General features: G+C 37.1%; 1 long non-coding RNA gene across 1 annotated transcript in view; it reads left to right on the top strand.

Annotated features, from left to right (window-relative positions):
* The window catches only part of LOC107709751 (uncharacterized), a 5796-nt gene extending 1349 nt beyond the window's left edge, over positions 1–4447 (top strand). Inside the window, exons 2-3 of the long non-coding RNA XR_001636527.1 lie at positions 467–583; positions 4420–4447. This is a non-coding gene — a long non-coding RNA (uncharacterized LOC107709751). The remainder of the gene's footprint in view (positions 1–466; positions 584–4419) is intronic.
* Positions 4448–18506: the final 14059 nt, after the last annotated feature.

Genomic DNA, 18506 nt, shown 5'->3' with positions numbered 1-18506 from the left:
GCGGTGAAACAATGGCGGACTGATGACAGCTCACTCAGGGCGGAGCTAAGGTAAGACGCCAGTCCAGTCTGTGCTGAAACGCTACTCTGTCAATCAAACTATCGTGGGAGGGGAGATCTGAGATCGGCTCGATTTGAGAAAGGGGAAAACATTTAACTAGATTAAAAAAAAAACACTGGGTGGATTTTTATCATTATAGGGTGGTTGTGTACACACACTGCCAACACACATTTCAGTTCAAACAACTTGTAAAAGTGCATGTAGCATCCTATGACCCCTTTAATGTCAGGAGGCTGTTGTTTTGCGCATGCATGTCTTTTATTTATAAGAATATTCCTATTAAGAAACAAATATGTTTATCTAACCCTCATATGGCCATCATGCATTTTTATTTAACCTGCTTTGCCTGATCCTTTCAAAACAATATCACTTTACTCTAAGGAAACGTCTGTTTCTATTCCTGTAGGTTTTAATCATCAGGACGACACGTCGTAAACAACATCTCTAAAAATGAACACAGAAGAGAACACCGTTCAGATGAGTTGCTGTGAAACTTGGGTACATGCTTAAAGAGATATGACAGGTAGGAGCAACCTTCCAAATATGCTAAATTCGCTGGCTGTGCGTGTGTTTGTTTTACAACACCTCAGAAAGTGGCAGTAGAGTGACGGAAAGGCCATATTTCATCTGACATCTGAGTATTTTGACTGCTTACGGTTCCCGCTACGGCGTTGCATAATACAGATATGTCTATTCGTTATTGTAACCTCTCTCTCCCACACAAGTATCTTTCAGGTATGTCTAACTACACTTGATCCATGTGGTCTCAATTCTCCAAATGTGTTGTCCTTTGCCCTGCTTTTCTGGTCTTGTGTAGTTGTTTGTTACTTTGCACACCATCTTGTAGATTTAGATGATGCCGTGTTGCCCTGCAGCAGAGCGGAGCTCGAGGACACACTCTCCATTATCAGTCATTGTAACACCTGCAGTTCATCTGCGGGGAACTATTTACAGGAGCTTTATAACAAACGGTTTGAGATTTATCACTCTATTGTGTATGTAGTCTGGGAGATTTATTGTTTATTGTACCTTTGTTGTCCCTAAACAACAACAACAAAACAGCTCTTTTGTCCTTGAAATCTCATTTTGTTATTAATGTCTAAAATTGATTTTAAAATCTGTGCTCAACTATTTCTTTCATGCCTTCAAGCAGTTGTGGGCATAAAGAACATATTAATAGCTTTCTTTTGAGCGGTGGACTTTTTTTTCCGAAATTGGGTTCTTTTCACAAGTGAGATTGTATTTTGATTGGCCATTGTAATTTTTAGGTCATTATGATAAGCTTATAAGAAGTCAAAGGAATCAGGCTACAAAACATCTTGCATGACGCGATGAAGTAATTTTTCCTTTTGTGTCGCATATGAGCGATGTTAAATACATCGGCCGACTGGCCTCCATAAATGACTGATCCATGGACAAATCTCACTTTGAACATGAGGAAAGGATGTTATACAATGGCTCGCTCTTACTTAAAAGAATAGTTCACCCCAAAGTGAAAATTTGCTCACTCTTAGGCCCCAAGATGTCATCCGAGATGTAGATGAATTTGTTTGTTTGCTGGAACAGATTTGGAGAATTTTAACATTACATTACTTGTTCACTAATGGATCCTCTGCAGTGAATGGGTGCCGTCAAAACGAGAGTCTAAATAGCTGATAGAAGCTGTGTGTTTGAAAGAAACAAATCTATCATAATGTTTAAACTCTTGCTTCAGAATAGTCCATAAATCCATAATAACGCTTCTTCCAGTAAAAAAGCCCATCCCCTGTTGTCCTCTCATATCAAAATCTACCAACAGGTTTGTTTAGAACTGTTTTGGACTGTTTTCGCTTGTAAATGGTTCTTGATTTGTGCATATTTCTCTCCTGGTTCAGATGAGATGATCTTTTCACTGGAGAGAGCAACATTATGGATAGAGGACTCAAAATTTTAGCTGGAAGCAATGATTTTAAGTTAAATCTAAGTCTTAATTATGGATTTATTTATTACAAACATGCAGCTTTTCACTTCACAAAACATGAATTGATGGACTTGTGGATTTTGTGATGTTTTTATCAGCTGTTTGGACTCTCATTTTGACGGTACCCATTCACTGCAGAGGATCTTTTGGTGAGCAAGTGATGTAATGCTATTCTAATTTCTGTAAGGATGCATTAAGTTAATTACATTCAAAACAATTTATAGTTCAAATAAATGCTGTTTGTTTGGACTTTGTATTTATCAAAGATAATCAAAAAAATGGTATTTATCAAAAAAAAATGCATTACAGTTTCCACAAAAATATTAAGTAGCACAGCTGTTTTCAACAATGAGGATAATAATAACAAAAAATCTTTCTCAAGCACCAAATCAGGACTCAGAAGACACAATCAGGGGTGCGTTTCCCAAAAGCATCGTTAGCTAACTATGGTAGTTAGTTCCATTGAAATCTATTGGTAACGACGGAACTTGCGACCATAGTTAACGTTTCCTTTTGGGAAACGCACCACAGAACTGCATTTTGTTGTTGTGCTCTGTTCCTCTTTTACAGAGCATCCATCAGTGTCATTTGGAATAGGCGGATAATCGTCATTGACAGGCTGAAAGCGTTAACTAAATGTAAGCAAATATAAGTAAGGCATCTCACCTTGCTATAATGAAAAAATGTTTTTTATATATTTCAAACTGATATTATCAGGACTGAAAGTCTTTTGGTTACCAAAATACCTCTGCGGTTCACACTTAGGAAAACATTGGTCTTGGGATTAAAATGTGTAGTTATTATAGAATCACTTCATTAAGCTGAAATAGACAGGAAACGGTAAACATGAAGACTGCAAAAATCAAAAAGTCAATATGTGAAGCAGGAATAACGACTTATTTACATGCCACAGAGGTTCAAATGACACGGACGGTCTGCTAAAATCTAAAGGTACAGTACATAATTTTGTCCTTGTAAATCAGACAGACATCTCTGTTGTAAGAGATTTAATCATTCTAATTAAAGAGACCAGGCAGAACTGTCTAGACTAGACAGAATTAAACACAACAGTGTTTATAATTAATAATATTTTGTCATTTAATTAAAATTAATTAACTGTCAGCTGTCACTTTCTGTAGCTTATTGTCAGTCATGAAGTTCACAGGGATACTACGTAATAATGCTGTGGCTTTTTGCGCATCAGTTTTAAAGGAAGTTTAAAAGGCAAAGCACAAAATGTCCTAACAGATTCTGAGGTGATCAAAGCTTAATGTCCAGGAAATGCGTTTAAATGTGCTAGCTGGTCACAAATAGCTTTGCTGAAATTAGGCATTTTTCATTTCATTTAACACCTTCGAGAAAGCACTTAAACTGTGATCATTTCCAGAAATATTGCTGCCATATCAAACAAACTGATACATGAGAAGACCTTCATCATCCCCAAAGTAAAAGTGTTTACCAGAGCTGGAAAAATCCACTCTACACTTTTACTCGACAAATTTCATTTTCCGTGCCAGGTTTCTCTCTGTATACCCAGAGGAGCATTTTATTGCTCAGAGGTTGCTCTTTAATGAAGTTCTCAGATATTTTTCTTTCTTTCTTTCTTTTAAAAGTAGCAACTTCATCTCGGATGTTCCTTTTTAAAATGTTTTTAGGTAAAAAATAAAATTAAAAAGACACTAATTATGTGCATATCATAGCATAGATAATATGGCACTGGGAGAAGTTCATGAAGAAATTCATGAGTTCATATTGAAATCTCAGATTTTTGATTATAAAATTTGTTGTTGTTGTTTTTTTTTTTTTTACCCAAAATGAAAATTTGCTGTAAATACACTCATACTCAGGCCATACAATGTAGAAGAGTTTGTTTCTTCATCAGAACAGATTTGGGGAATTTTAGCAAAATGTCACTTGCTCATCAATAGATAATCTGCAGTGAATGGGTGCCGTCAGAATGAGAGTCCAAACAGCTGATAAAAACATTACAGTGATATACAAGTAATCCATTCAAATCCATTAACATCTTGTGAAGTGAAAAGCTGTGTGTTTATGAGAAACAAATTCATTAAGACATTTTTAACTTAAACCCATTGCTTTTAGCTAAAAGTCATATATCCATAATTATGCTTTGTCCAGTGAAAAGTCATCTCATCTGAATTAGGAGAAGATTTACACTGATTAAGCACTGTTTACAGGTGACAACTCTCCAGAACAGTTTTAAACAAATATGTCTGTGGATTTTGATGTGAGAGGACAACAGGAGATGGACTTTTTCTCTGGAAGAAGATTTATTATGGATAATGGACTGGTACTTTGGGCAGATTTGATGGTTTAAAGTTAAAACGCCTTAATGATGGGTTTGTTTCTCACAAACATGCAGCTTTTCACTTCATAAGACATTAACTGATAGACTGGAGTCATGTGGATTAATGTGATGTTTTTAATCAGCTTTTCTGACGGCACCCATTCACTGCAGAGGATCCATGATTGGTGAGCAAGTGATGAAACAAATTCATCTACATCTTGCATGGCCTGAGAATGAGTAAATTTTTTGTCCTGAAACCTGCTAAGTTTAATGTTATTGCCTTCAAAGAGACACCTCACTTGTGATTTTTTTTTCATTCATAGAGGTAGTCTTCTCCCTTTGTGTCATTTTCAATTTGCTGTATAATCCTTGTTTTGCGATTTGATGTACAAGTTGAGATACTGCAAAGTATGCAGCTTCTTCTGTAGAGCAGATGCAATATTTATGTCAAAATATGTTGGCATGTTTTACAGTTTAAGAGCACTTGTGCTGGACCAGAGAGTGCACACAGAATAAAACTATGATGAATTTATGAGAGAAGCAAACCGAGACCTTCTGACATCAATAAATTGGCACTATACGAAGATCTCCCAATGGTATAAAGAACATAGGCTTCTGTTACATGTTGAGGAGACGAAATGCACAAAAGCACAGAGAGCACCATATAGAAATGCTTGATGTGTGACATATATTCATGGCACAGAGGTAGTTGAGCAAACCTTGCAATGCAATTTGAAGATGTTTGATGTAATTACTTTGGCACCTGCCTTGTAGGATCCACATTGCCTAACCTGAACAAGTCAGTTCATTACTCAAGGAGTCCTCAAGGACAGTGTCTCTTCAATATTCAATGACTACAGTGCAATAACTTGTTTTGTTGGAAATATATATGAACATGTAATGGCTCTCAGCGGACACCGCACGGATATTATTGTAGCGAGCCAGAAATGAAGCGATTGCTGTCCAGCTGAGTTTTTCTTTTTCACACCAACATATCCAAGACTAACTGCGGTGTTTAAAAAAAATCCATATTTCACACTTTCATTAATAAATCTAAATCTATTCAGTAAGTCACTTATTTCTGTTATTATAATTCAATTCAATTCAAGTTTATTTGTACAGCGATTTTCACGATACAAATCATTGCAAAGCCACACAGCACAGCGGTGGCCTATATCAGCTACCTTGAGAGATAAAAACAGTTTAACAGAATTTAAAGTGAAACTGTCTATTTTAAAAAGGAAAAGTAGATGTAAATACTACATTATGGCTGAGAAAATTCAAATAGGACCGACAGGTGGTGCTCTTACTGATACACTCAAATTTGTAATTTTAACAAGTGCAGTTTCTGTGCTATGGTGGGGCCTAAAACCTGACTGAAATTCTAAGCCACACATGGATTTTTCTTGATAATAGTGTCACATCCTGACTGTTATGATTCTAGTAGACATTGTACATTTCAAAAGCTCTTCCCCACCTATATACCTCATTTAATATTGTGAAATATTATTACAATTTAACAGAAATGTGATTTATTCCTGTGATGGCAAAGCTGAATTTTCAGCATCATTACTCCAGTCTTCAGTCTCACATGATCCTTCAGAAATCATTCTAATATGCTGTGAAACATTTATTATCAATGTTCAAAACCGCTGTGCAGCTTAATATTTTTGTGGAAACCATGATAATTTTCTTTCAGGATTCTTTGATTAGAAAGTTCAAAAGAACAGCATCTACTTAAAATATAAAACTTTTTTTAATTATCTTATAAATGTCTTTACTATCACCTTTGATCAATTTAATAAATCCTTACTGAAAAAAGTATTAATTTCCTTCCATTAAAATAATGTACTGACTTAGTAGTGTACGGTAGTGTAATTGGAAAACATTATTGTAGCAGACAACAGTAAATAGATATAAATAACAGTAAGCTTTAGACATCAGTATAGTGTTTTATTTTCATATCACTAAAAATATACAGTATACTTGCATTTAGTTAATACTTGTCGATAGAATTGCTCCAATCCCTTATTTTGGGTAATGCGTTAGCTTTTGTTGACACTTTATTCGCATAAACACATTTCATTACACCAAATACACAAAATAATGTTCTTTTTAGCAGCATCATATGACCCCTTTAAGCTTGTGTTAACCACAGCATTTAACCAAAAACCCATTGACTTCAGGATGACGGAACCGGTAGTGCTAAAATGCTAAATCCTTTCCAGATTTTGACCTCCAAATATACATAATTCCTGCAACACTTTATTGCGGAATGACTAACTAAAAGTAGTGAGAACAATAGCTGAACTGTTTTCCAAACACCTTAGCTTTTCCAGTAACAAAACCACTTTTAGTAGATTGTGGCATGACCAAATCTGCAGTGTTATGGATGTTCATTCAAAAATGTTTTCCTAACCTTTACTCTTTCTTGTATTTAACTTTTGAATCTGTTTGAATCTGCTTTTTCATGTATCATTGCTCATGTATACGCATGATTCACTGATCAAAAACAATATTCACCAGTGATTGATTAATTTAAAAAAATTGTTAACCCAAAAATGAAAATGCTGCCATCATTTACTCACCGTCATGTTGTTGCAAACCCACAAGACTTTTGTATATCTTTGCAACACAAATTAAGATATTTTTAATATTCTCTCATCATTTTTGCCCATCCACTGAAAGTCCATGAAACTAAAACTTTAAAGCTTTAAAATGTACATAAAGACATCATAAAAGTAATCTGTATGAATCAAGCAGCTTCTGAAGAGACACACTCACTTTTTTTAAGGATCAGATTTAATTTAGTCTATGAATGTCTATTAATCAATGATATGAGAGAATAATAAAAATAACTTTATTTGTGTTCCAAAAATGAACAAACATCATACAGCTTTGAAATGACACGAGGGTGAGTAAATGATGATTTTTTGTTTTGTTTTGACTGAACTTATCCTATCCTTTGGTTATGGAAGAATATATACCACTTGTCGCTCTATGGCTTGTTAAGAACACGTAATGGCTACCTGAAGTTAGAAACAGGAAAATTCCTCCGTTATATTACTTCCATCTCTCTGCTGCTTTTCTACGAAAGATGCACTGAGAGGAAAGGTAGTCTGAGATTTAAAAAGAATTACAACAAAAGCCCACACTGATTTAAAAGGACTTACCGATCCTACTGACAGTGACAGGAGGGAATGAGCAGTCAGTCATCTCTGAACACTACAGCAGAAGTGGATGGAGGGATTAAAGCAAGATTGGATCTGCTTTTAAATGGTAATCTAAGCAAACAGATTAAAATCCAGAACCACAGACAATTGGTCGCCCACCAAACACAGGTCTACTTGATGTGGTTATCATAGTCATACACCTACAGAATACTGGGGTAAAATCACATTACTGCTCCATGACCTCAGGACTGCAGCCCATGTAAATCAGTTAGCAATCTCTCATTATCTCATTTCCCTCTCACTGAAAATAATGGAAATATACCAAATTCAGCTGATGGAGTTTTGAATATGACATCCATAAACATCATCATCATGGCTCTGATCGCTGATTCTGGTTGTCCATTTTTATCAGCATCCACAAAGCAGTGAATATGCGGTTTTTTATTTATTTTTTAACATGAATAGATATTGTGCTACAATTTGTGCTACAAAAATGAACAATACCTCAAATGATAGTTACATGTTGAGGAGAAGTGTGCTATTAATTTTGTAACTGATAAAACTTAGAACCTAGACTTACAGTACACTGAAGGAGGAACACAGTTCAGATTCATGAAACATTCTTAGGAATAAAATTCTTCTTAACGGAGTAGGCCTAATTCAGAAAAAAAAAAAATTCTGACAGCATTTACTCACCCTCATTTGTTCCAAACCGTTCAAAACACAGGATTTAAAAAAAATGAAACCTGAGATATAAAAACATTTACATTAGATTGCAGTTGGTAGTTAAACATTATAGTGGTTTAAAATTGAGTTATGAGTAAAAGCGTGGTATTAATCTTATAAATTGTCTTACGTAGCTTGATGCTAATAGGTTATGCGCAACAAACTTCCATATTCTGTAAAACAGATTGCACTGCATCTGATTCAGTTCTTTTGTATGTGCTTCATTTTGTATGTGAATATGCTGTTTTTCTCAAGATTCTAAGTTCTACTTCTAGTTGTGAAATATGTAAATGAAAGCAAAGGCTTAAAATGTTTACCTGTGAACTGTAAATATAAAGTTAGGTAACACATATTCACTATTAACTAAGAGTTCTCCCTCAATAAACTCTATTCAAAAAGAATTTTCTTCTAATTGATAGTAAGTGAGGTAGTTGTTGTAGTAGTTGCTGGATGTTTATGGGGTATAGGTTTAAGGGATCTAGAAATTAGTCGTGCAGAATAAGGCATTAATAAGTGCTTTATAAGTACTAATAAACAGCTAATATGCTACTAATAAACATGCTAATAAGCAACTAGTTAATAGTGAATAGTTATTTGATTTTAAAGTTATATTTGATTTTAAACAAGTTTGTGGTTTGTTAACTGTAAATGAGTACATTAGCTGTTGTGTTAGAGTACAGGTAAGCTTCTATATATATATATATATATATATATATATATAAGCTCTTCGAAGGTCTTCTAATAAGTAGATGATTGAAGAAAATGGCATTTATCGCCAAAAAAACATTACTTATATGTGTTTGCTTTAGCCAATTGAAGGCCTCATTTTGAGCCAGGAAAAAACTCTGTATTTTGGAATAACGTTGTGAAGTTCTTAAAATCTTAATAAATTTCATAACTTCCTTCCTTCTTAGGAATATTTTTGTGAGTCTGGCCCCAGAATATAATAGATATCTTGTGCAAGCAAGCAAGCAACCACCCACAACAGTAGAGCATCACGACAGCAATTTTTGCAGAGTACCACTCACAATTACAGAGGAAAGTGTTATCTAGTTATTTTTAAAGTATAGACAACATTTGAGATAGACTGATGTGGTTATAACATTGCATAACACTTTTTACTGCAATTTGTCTTCATTCCTAGTTGCAAGATGGCTGCATATTTCCCATAATCAGATCTGTGAATCAAATTAAGCCCCTAATCTTTTTAAATACAGGATTTGCTCTGTATAATTGCAGGTGTGTGCTCCATATGAGTGCAGTCATAAATTAAGGATCTACATAACTGCTGAGCATTATGGGGATGCGCAGCGAGGTTTAACTCAGGAGATCTGCAGAAGGGGCACTCACTGAAACAGCTGTCATGTTGATCACTCTGACCAGCCCATTAACACCTCAAGCTGTGAATGCCAATGAAATTACCTTATTGATCTTTGGTTTAATAAAGCTATTAAATACAGGCATAGAGGAACAAAAAGGAAAGGAAAATAAAGGATGTGTGTGAGAGAGGTATAAAGGTCTGTCCATTTAGAAAAAATAGTGTCCAAAGCTTTAAATGTGTCATGACTTATATAGACGTGCAGACAGAAAGAGGGATTTCTCTAGGTCTGACTACTTAGACAAAGACAAGCTTAAGTGGTCAAGCTTTAAATGTGTCATGGCTTTTAGAGATTGAACTTTGCAAAGTAGCAATCTCACCGGCCAGAAAGAGCAACATCCTGCTAGGATGAAAGGCTCTAGATATCATGATATACTTTGGCTGTATAGAAACGCTATTGCCCTTTCTCCCAAGTGCTATATATATCTTTTAATCCCCTGCCACAGATAATGCTGCTTTCAGCATCATGAAATGCAAGGACAAATCCGCCTGATTTAGAGGAAATCTGATTTCGTTTGATGTCATTTGAAGCTCTAATAATGTATTGCGGAGTGAAACAACACTGTCATATTCACTCAGTGGACTGAACAACACCATATCGTAAAACTAATATGTTGAATGTTCCAACTTAGGCTGTGACATGCCATTGATTTCCACAAAAAAAAAAAAAAAAGTGCAGTGCACTTACAATGCAAGTGAACAGGGAGAATGCATTGGTTAAAAAATAAAAATGTTTATTAATACACAAATTAGAGCACAATGTACTGTATTAATTTGAAGGAATTCTCCATATTTATTTAGATCCAGGGTTTTCATTTTATGTATTCTTTCAGATAGTATGAATGTAAAATATGACATTCAGTTATTCAATAGATATGAATGCTATCAATTTCATAATGTATACATTTTACATCACCATTTTTTGGAAAAACAAAAGCTGAAAGATCTGTATTCCTGTGGCAGGGAGAGATGTCCTCCTGTATGGCAATATACATTTAATATTAAGGCAGAGAATGCTAAATTAACTTATACATTTATTTAAATACTTTATTCGGTTTTCATTTATTATTGCATTATTGTATTATATGTAAGAAAGCCAAGTAAAACCTAAATAAATGTAGCAATATACACTACTGTTCAAACCTTTGGCGTTTGTAAGGAATTATTAAGCAAGGCCACATCAAATTAATCAAAAGTGACAGTAAAGACATTTATAACATTGCAAAAGATTTCTATTTTAAATAAATGCTGTTCTTTTTGAACTTTCTACATCAAAGGATCCTGGAAAAAATAAATGCAGCCTTGGTGAGCATGAGAGACTTCTTTCAAAAACATTAAACATTCTTTCTGACCTTAAACTTTTGAAAGGTAGTGCTGGAAGATTTTACATGCATTCATTGCTAAAATCATTGTATTAATCTGTAAAAATATCTAACCATTCCTAAAACTTGGTAAATTTAGATGAGAAGTTAAATTTTGTAAGTTGATGATACATGTTTTTAGAGAATATCTTGAATTAAGTGTTTTCTTACCCCTTTAGCAAACTGCTTTAAAACCTAAACCTCAGTATACTTAGTTTGAATGTTACAGCAGGGGTTTTCAGAGTCTTAGACAGAGGGCCTCCTCACTTACAAAACTTACAAGACAGCATATTTGTAGTTTTACTTGTTGGATTTATCATCATTGTGCCTCCCTTGTTGGCTCTGGCGGCCCCCTGAGTGGAGGCATTGAAAATGCTTATCTTCAGGATAAGGGTGGAAGTCTGTAAGTGCTGGTGGGCTTACAGTTGCCAGTACACATGATTGTGTTTGTATTTGATCGCGTGGAACAAAAACATCTCTAAACATCCTGATTTTTATGATGGACACCTCCCTTCGCCTTTGTTCAGCTTACGTTATGACAGTTCATTTGACTTTGCATTTGGGAGTACACTCTGATTTGATGTGACTGCACAGTAGATGCTCTTTGTTTTTGCTTTGTTGTGTTGAGTTTGACTGATGCTTCTAGTCATAGATATGGAAAACATTGAAATTGGAAAACAGTGAAATTGTTAAGCTCTACTTTTAATTTTTTTAATGTATTTTTGCGGTCAAGTTTACATAAATGATCATGCGATCTGCTGAAAAAACACCACATTTATCTCACATTCTCTCATCTTTTTCATTTCTTTCGCTGCCCAGCGGTTGCATCGGAAGGCAGTGGCACATAAACAGCATAATCATCACTGGCAGTGCGTCTGCCGTGTGCTGTCTAAACATTCATGTCAAAACATTACTTCCAATGATGAACGACAAGGTGACTCAGCCCCTGTCACAGAGTTGTCAATGCTGCCACACTCCCTTCCGGACATTTACAAAGCTCGCACTCTCTCACAGGAAGTGAGCTTTTGCCAACTGCACATACATTTGTCAAAACAAAAAGTCATACATACTTGGGTCTGTTGAGGGAGATTCTGAATTGCATCTGTAAAGTGTCTAGAGTGCTTAGTGACAGAATCCGTACCGGAGAACATGACTGCTGCTGAAGAGATCTTGAGATTTTCTTATGGAGGTGAAGATGGCAGTCTCTACATCTTTATCAATGGAAGAAGTGTAAGAGTCAACAAGGCTCAATATGGATTATGTGCACCTCGAAAAGTAATCATATGGTCCTGATGTCGATGTTATTCATCTCAGTGGCAGTTTCTATGCCGCAGGACACCCTGGATGTAAATTATTTGAAATATGCCATTTTTTTAGGCAATCACCTAAACTATAAATGTCATCTGACTAATTATTCTGGAAAATTACACCTTGAAATAATTGAGTTTGGCTGATGGAACCACAAAAACAGACAAACTGTGACAAGGAAAAAAAATATAAGTCCATTTCATGCTTCATGAAGAACTTAAAAAAAAAAACAGGTGGTAAAACATCCATATAATATAAAGTAAAAATGGTTATGTTTTAATATAATGGATAAAATATACCTACTGTCACACCATCACTCTGTTTGTACTCTGCACCGTTTTCACCGTTGTGTTAGTTGTCATGGTTATTGATTTGATTTCGTTATTCAGTTCAGCTGTGTCTCGTTAATTATCTTTGTTTGCTTTAGTAAGTTCTAGTCTGTTCTGTTTGTGTTGTCGGGTCTTAAGTGTCTATACCTCGTGTGTCTCTACCTGCCCTATCTGGATTATACTTGTCTGAGGATTAATAAAGCCTGTTTATTTGTTGAATCTCGTCTTGTGTCCGTTCCTCGACACAGTCGTTGTGACAGAAGACCCAACCTACCAAAATAAATTTCTGTCGTGTTTACACCATTTTTATTTCCTGTTTTTTTTTGCCAGTTTTTGTTTTTTAACAGTTTTTGTTTTGTTATTTTTGATCGCTCTCTATCTAGTATTAACAGCAAAACGACTGGTAAGTATGGAGCAGCATTCAACAGGTAATAACTTAACTTTGATAAGAGTTTTTAGGGTTGAGTCCGTATCTAATGCAGGCTGGCTGGTGGATTCGGTGAACGATAGAGCACAGATGAAGAGGGTAGCTGGTATGAAGGTAAGTAATCCACAGGTGGGTATACAGGTAAGGAGTCTATTGAAATATAGCTTGTAGTAACAACAACGAGACCAGACAATAAAGGAGTAAAGGGCGACTGCTTTTATGAGGTAGGTGATGAGGTGAATGGTTGCAGGTGTGTTGATTGGGGATTAGGTGCAGGTGTGAAGCAGGCAGGATGCTGGGAAATGAAGTCCTTACTGTGGTATGGTGACTGAGCTGGTGACTGGCTGGCGATTGGGATGGTGACTGGGATGGTGACTGGGCTGGTGACTGCGGAAGACCCAGGGGCGAGCTTTGGAGGGTGCTCTGAAGGAGCGGAGGAGCTCTCCTGGCCATGGCAAGGACATTTAATCTGACTGAAGAAGGAACGGCACTCCTGGCCGTGATAGGGTGGCTGATTCTTACAGCAATGGGAACGGCACTCCTGGCTGTGATAGGGTAGCTGATTCTTACAGTGAGGGGAATGGCTCTCCTGGTCGCGGAAAAGACATTTAATCTGACTGAAGAAGGAACGGCACTCCTGGCTGTATGTCTAGGACTCCGATCATTGACAGGAGCCTTTACTGGACTCTGGTCTGGGCCTGAAGCCAACTCTGGATTCTGATCAAGGGCTGAAATGTGCTCTGGGCCCAACTTGGGAACAGAAGCCCTCTCTGGGCCAAACTCAGGAACAGGGGCCCTCTCTGGGCTAGACTCTGGGATAGAAGCCCTCTCTGGGCTAAACTTAGGGACTGGAGCCCTCTCCGAGCTAAAGTCGGGAACATAAACCTTCTCTCGACTGGTCAGGGGCTAGACCTATCTCTCGACTCTGGTCAGGGGCTTGAGCTGATCCGGGGCTGTGCTCTGAGAGGGGTGCATGGTCTGGATGGGATTCTCATGGGGGCTTTCTACTGAATTCTGGAGTAGGAATGGACTCCGACTTAGTTTAGACTGTAGTGGATTCTGGACTGAACTTTATGAAATGAGAGGACTCAGGGGCTGGAGCCGACACTGGAGCGGACTCAGGGGCTAGAGCAGGTCTGTAGCTGTGCTCTGAGACGGCTGGATGGTCTGGATGGGTTTCTCATACAGGCTTTTTGACTGAAGGTAAGCTTAAAAGGAGTTCGCTAGTAAGAGTAAATTTTGAGGAAAGTTCAGGGTTTGGAGTGGGTTCCAAGACAGACTCTGGGGCCGGAACTGGCTTGATGACTGGTGCAGACTCGGAAGCGGCCGGCGGACATGAGAGTGGAGCGGCCGGCCAGCATGAGAGTGGAGATCTGAATCACACAGTGAGGAATTTTTGGCCAGCTCCCGGAACTCCAACACAAAGTCCACCATTGGCCGGCCATTCTGAGCGAGGGGGTTCATGGTGCTCCAATTCTTTATATTACAGTCTGGTCTTCTGTCACGGAACAGAAGAGGACAGGGCAAATAGAACTGAATGCAGAGATCTTTATAGACAGGTTCAGGTTATCAACAGCAAAGCGACTGGTAAGTATGGAGCAGCATTCAACAGGTAATGACTTAACTTTGATAAGACTCAAGTAACAACGACGAGACCAGACAATAAAGGAGTGAAGGGTGACTGCTTTTATGAGGTAGGTGATGAGGTGAATGGTGGCAGGTCTGTTGATTGGGGATCAGGTGCAGGTGTGAGGCAGGCGGGATGCTGGGAAATGGAATCCTTACTGTGGTATGGTGACTGAGCTGGTGACTGGCTGGCGATTGGGATGGTGACTGGGATGGAGACTAGGCTGGTGAACTTGTGACAACCATATTATAGCAGACGATATACCACTATTACACCACTGCATGTGAGCGGTTAATCACGTGTGCCGACATGCGGTTGGATCATTCTTTTTTCTTTACTGTTAACACCGGCATATTGTCAAAGTGTCAAATTCTATCGTTTGGTAATATTTCTATTCAAAATCGTGATTCCTTGATTTATAAAAAATAAAGTTGTGGCAAAATATTACATTTGAATTAATCGATAAAATCTGAAAAATCGCCTAGCCCTATCACTTACTATTAACTTCTTATTTGTTGAACGTTTGTATAAAATCTATATCATGTTTGCAATCGTGCGAATATTTGTGAAAACGGCTTTGTTGCTCGTGATATTACTTAATCATATATGTTATAATATAAAAACATGATCTCATACAAGTACGTTTTTGCTATCTTTTTTGGGCATTTGTATTCATTTTGGTGAAATTTTTGACACAATTGACCATTCGCAGAGAGTTTGATTGACAGGCGATCTGACCAATCATAACGCCAAATCTGCCATTTTTTTCCGACAAACAAACCAGACAGGAGAGCAGATTGATGTTGGTGGACTTGAACTTGAAAAATGGTGTGCATTGATGTCTTTCTGATGTTCATTCATGTTTATTTTGTGCTATAACCAGGAAGAGGAAGAAATGATCGGTTCACATGTCGCTTGAACTGAGGTGCTACAGCGATCTGTCATGACACATTACAGAGCCACAAAATGGTATTTATTGTTTGAATTTCTTAAAAAATTACAAAATTAGTTTTATACCGAAAATAACCTGCTCTGTCTTGTCTGTCTGTGCATTGTCAGTGTCCTCTTTGCTCCACAATGTATTTTTAGCTACGTGAGAACATGTTGTGATCATGAGACCGGCATGGCTTGTCAGACATAGCAACAGTAACGAAGCAGGGCGGATCTTTGCGAAGGGTCAATTCCCTATTAAATTCTGACCTGGCGCAACAGTATAAAAAAAATAAAATAAATCAGTCTTGAGTGCTACAACACTAGCAGGCTGATGGTATAGTTATGACATCTCACTCCAAAATAAATATTTAATTGCTAATATGTTGAAAATTAGTAGAAAGCCAGACTGTTTCTGCACAAAAGTTTACTCTGCCACTGAGGCATATCCTTCATTGACTTCTGTTCACATAAAACAGCCTCTGGTCTCCCTGTTAGCCGTTTCGCTAACGTTTGAGCTAACCTTGAAAGCTTTCCCTGGGGGAAGGGCTCTGTCAATATCAAAACTAAGGTGAAGAAATATGATATTATATGCAGGCAATCATACTAATGAGAATCTGCCCTATTCTCTAATTTGAAGCTGTTTTTCAATGTTAAAATACATTCTTTTGTGTTTAGTATACAGAGAAAGTTATAAGTAAACCATTCATAGGTTGATTTTTCTGAAAAATGTGAACAGTGGTGCTTTGTGTTCATTTTCAATACAATCTCATTTGGATAACATGTGCCATCCTTTCCAACACCTGTCTCCAAAATATGTCTTCTGTTCTTTGCTAACACACAGACAGAGCTCTAAGCTTGTGCTAAGTGCATTGAACAAGTCAATCAATGTGTTATCTTCTCACTGTAACTAAAGGTCGAGGCCTCATTTGGAGAAACGTATTGCCCTTGGCCATGCTCCTGTGATCCAGATTAGCTGAAAAATATGCCATGTCCCACCTGTTGAGCTGTTAAGCTTTAGGTCTTTTCAAATTAAAGCTGTCAGATCCTTCGTTATCTGCTCATGTCACATCCACAGCATTAGGATCAAGCTGGGCATTATATTACATGTGTCTTCGCGCATGCTGGGTAATTCATGTTTCATTCTCCAATGATAATATAAAGAGGAATGCTGCAAAGTAACAAGCACATACTCTGTGCTTGTCGTGAAAAGCGCTGTACAAATAAACTTGACTTGACTTGACTTGACATACATATTGTAAGAGTCAACCACAGGGAGGCAACTAAATAAATGACAGTAACATGCTACTCTGTTCAGAGGAATTGTCTTTTTTTTGTTGTCTTATCCTTATCCATTTTTAAATGGTCTTTCTGCTGTTTAGCCAGTTAGCTATCCAGCATTAATGGTAGATAAAGTTAATAGGGTCAGTTTCTAAAAGTGCATGCAATTTAAATACAGAAACTATATAATCAGTGATATCGCTCTTTCAGATGTCTAGGCATTCAAGCAGCTGCCACTGAGATGAATATCTTTGCTAACATGCAAATGTATAGCAGCCCTTCTTCTTAGTGACCTCATTAGTTTACTCTCTTAGCTTGGATAGGAACTATTTCTTTATCTGTTTCCAAAGAATTCTTTGAAAAGTTTACTTTTCTAAGACAAAAACATAGCTGACATCTACAGTATATCAAATAGCTTAGTGCTCGCTTTAATATGTAGCTGCACTTTACAGACCAAAGTGCAAGTCTGCTGAAATGCTTGTGCGACAGACAACAAAAGCACAAACCAATCCAAGAAAAAAGCTTATTTTATTGTTAATAATACATTACTAATTGGCAACATAAAAGCTTTGTGCAGGCAGTTCTATAACACAAACAAACCAGTGCAGGGTCATGGAAAACAGGCCTTGCCAAAAGTAGGAATTGTGAGGAAATAATGTCAAAAATGCATCTATGGACGCCCACACTAAAGGTTCCCATTAGAATAATCCCAATAATTGTCTGTATGTTGTCCTGTAGTGTGAAATCAGTGTTGTAACCTAAAATCAGCATTACATACAAGGAGTTATTGTTTAAAGCTGCAGTCCGTAAGTTTTGCCTCTTTGTTGCCATCTCTGTTTGAAAACCTGGAAATGCAGCTTTGTGCGGAATTATCTAGCTTGCGTGGGTTGTGAGTCGGCACGGCTCCAGCGCGGCTGAATCTAATGTTCTAAAAAGTATGTGTGGCAGTCAGTCACCGCACCGGTGTGGATATCGCCATCTCTGTTTGAAAACCTGGAATTGCAGCTGTGTGCGAAATTATCTAGCTTGCGTGGGTTGTGCACCGGCACGGCTCCAGTGCGGATGAATCTAATGTTTTGAGGAGTATGTGTGGATACTGTACTTCAGGATCACAGATTCTAGCCTACGTATTGGAATATATGACCCAAATAAGAATTTTCACCGTATACTGTCATCTAAACAAGTAAGTAACAAGTCTGCCACGTTTGTTCTGAACAAACGAAGGAAAAAAGCATTACCATAAATCTCGCTACCAATGGTGATTAAATCTAAAGATCGGTTAGCTCATATCACATCAAACCGTTCAAATTATTATTATTGTTATACTTTATTCTCAAATGATTAATGTTAACAACATCAGCATTGGTGACTATGAGTATAGTGTGTATTAGCGAGTACACTCTAAAAACGTTTGGGTTAAAAACAACCCAATTTGGGTTATTTTGGCAACCCAGCACTGGGTCAAAAAGGGACAAACCCAGCGCTGGGTTGCTTTAACCCAACAAGCATGTAAGAAGAAATGCAGAAAAGTATGGCATTAACAGCTACAGAGTTTATAAATGTAGCATTGAACATTTGTTGAATATAACTTTTAAGATAAAATTTTACTTTTTAGGTAACATGAACACTGATATTATA

Source organism: Sinocyclocheilus rhinocerous, unplaced genomic scaffold (assembly GCF_001515625.1).
Source record: "Sinocyclocheilus rhinocerous isolate Xijiao unplaced genomic scaffold, SAMN03320098_v1.1 scaffold896, whole genome shotgun sequence".
NCBI lineage: Eukaryota > Metazoa > Chordata > Actinopteri > Cypriniformes > Cyprinidae > Sinocyclocheilus > Sinocyclocheilus rhinocerous.
The sequence above is the reverse complement of the archived record's forward strand: the minus strand, read 5'-3'. Positions and strand labels throughout refer to the sequence as shown.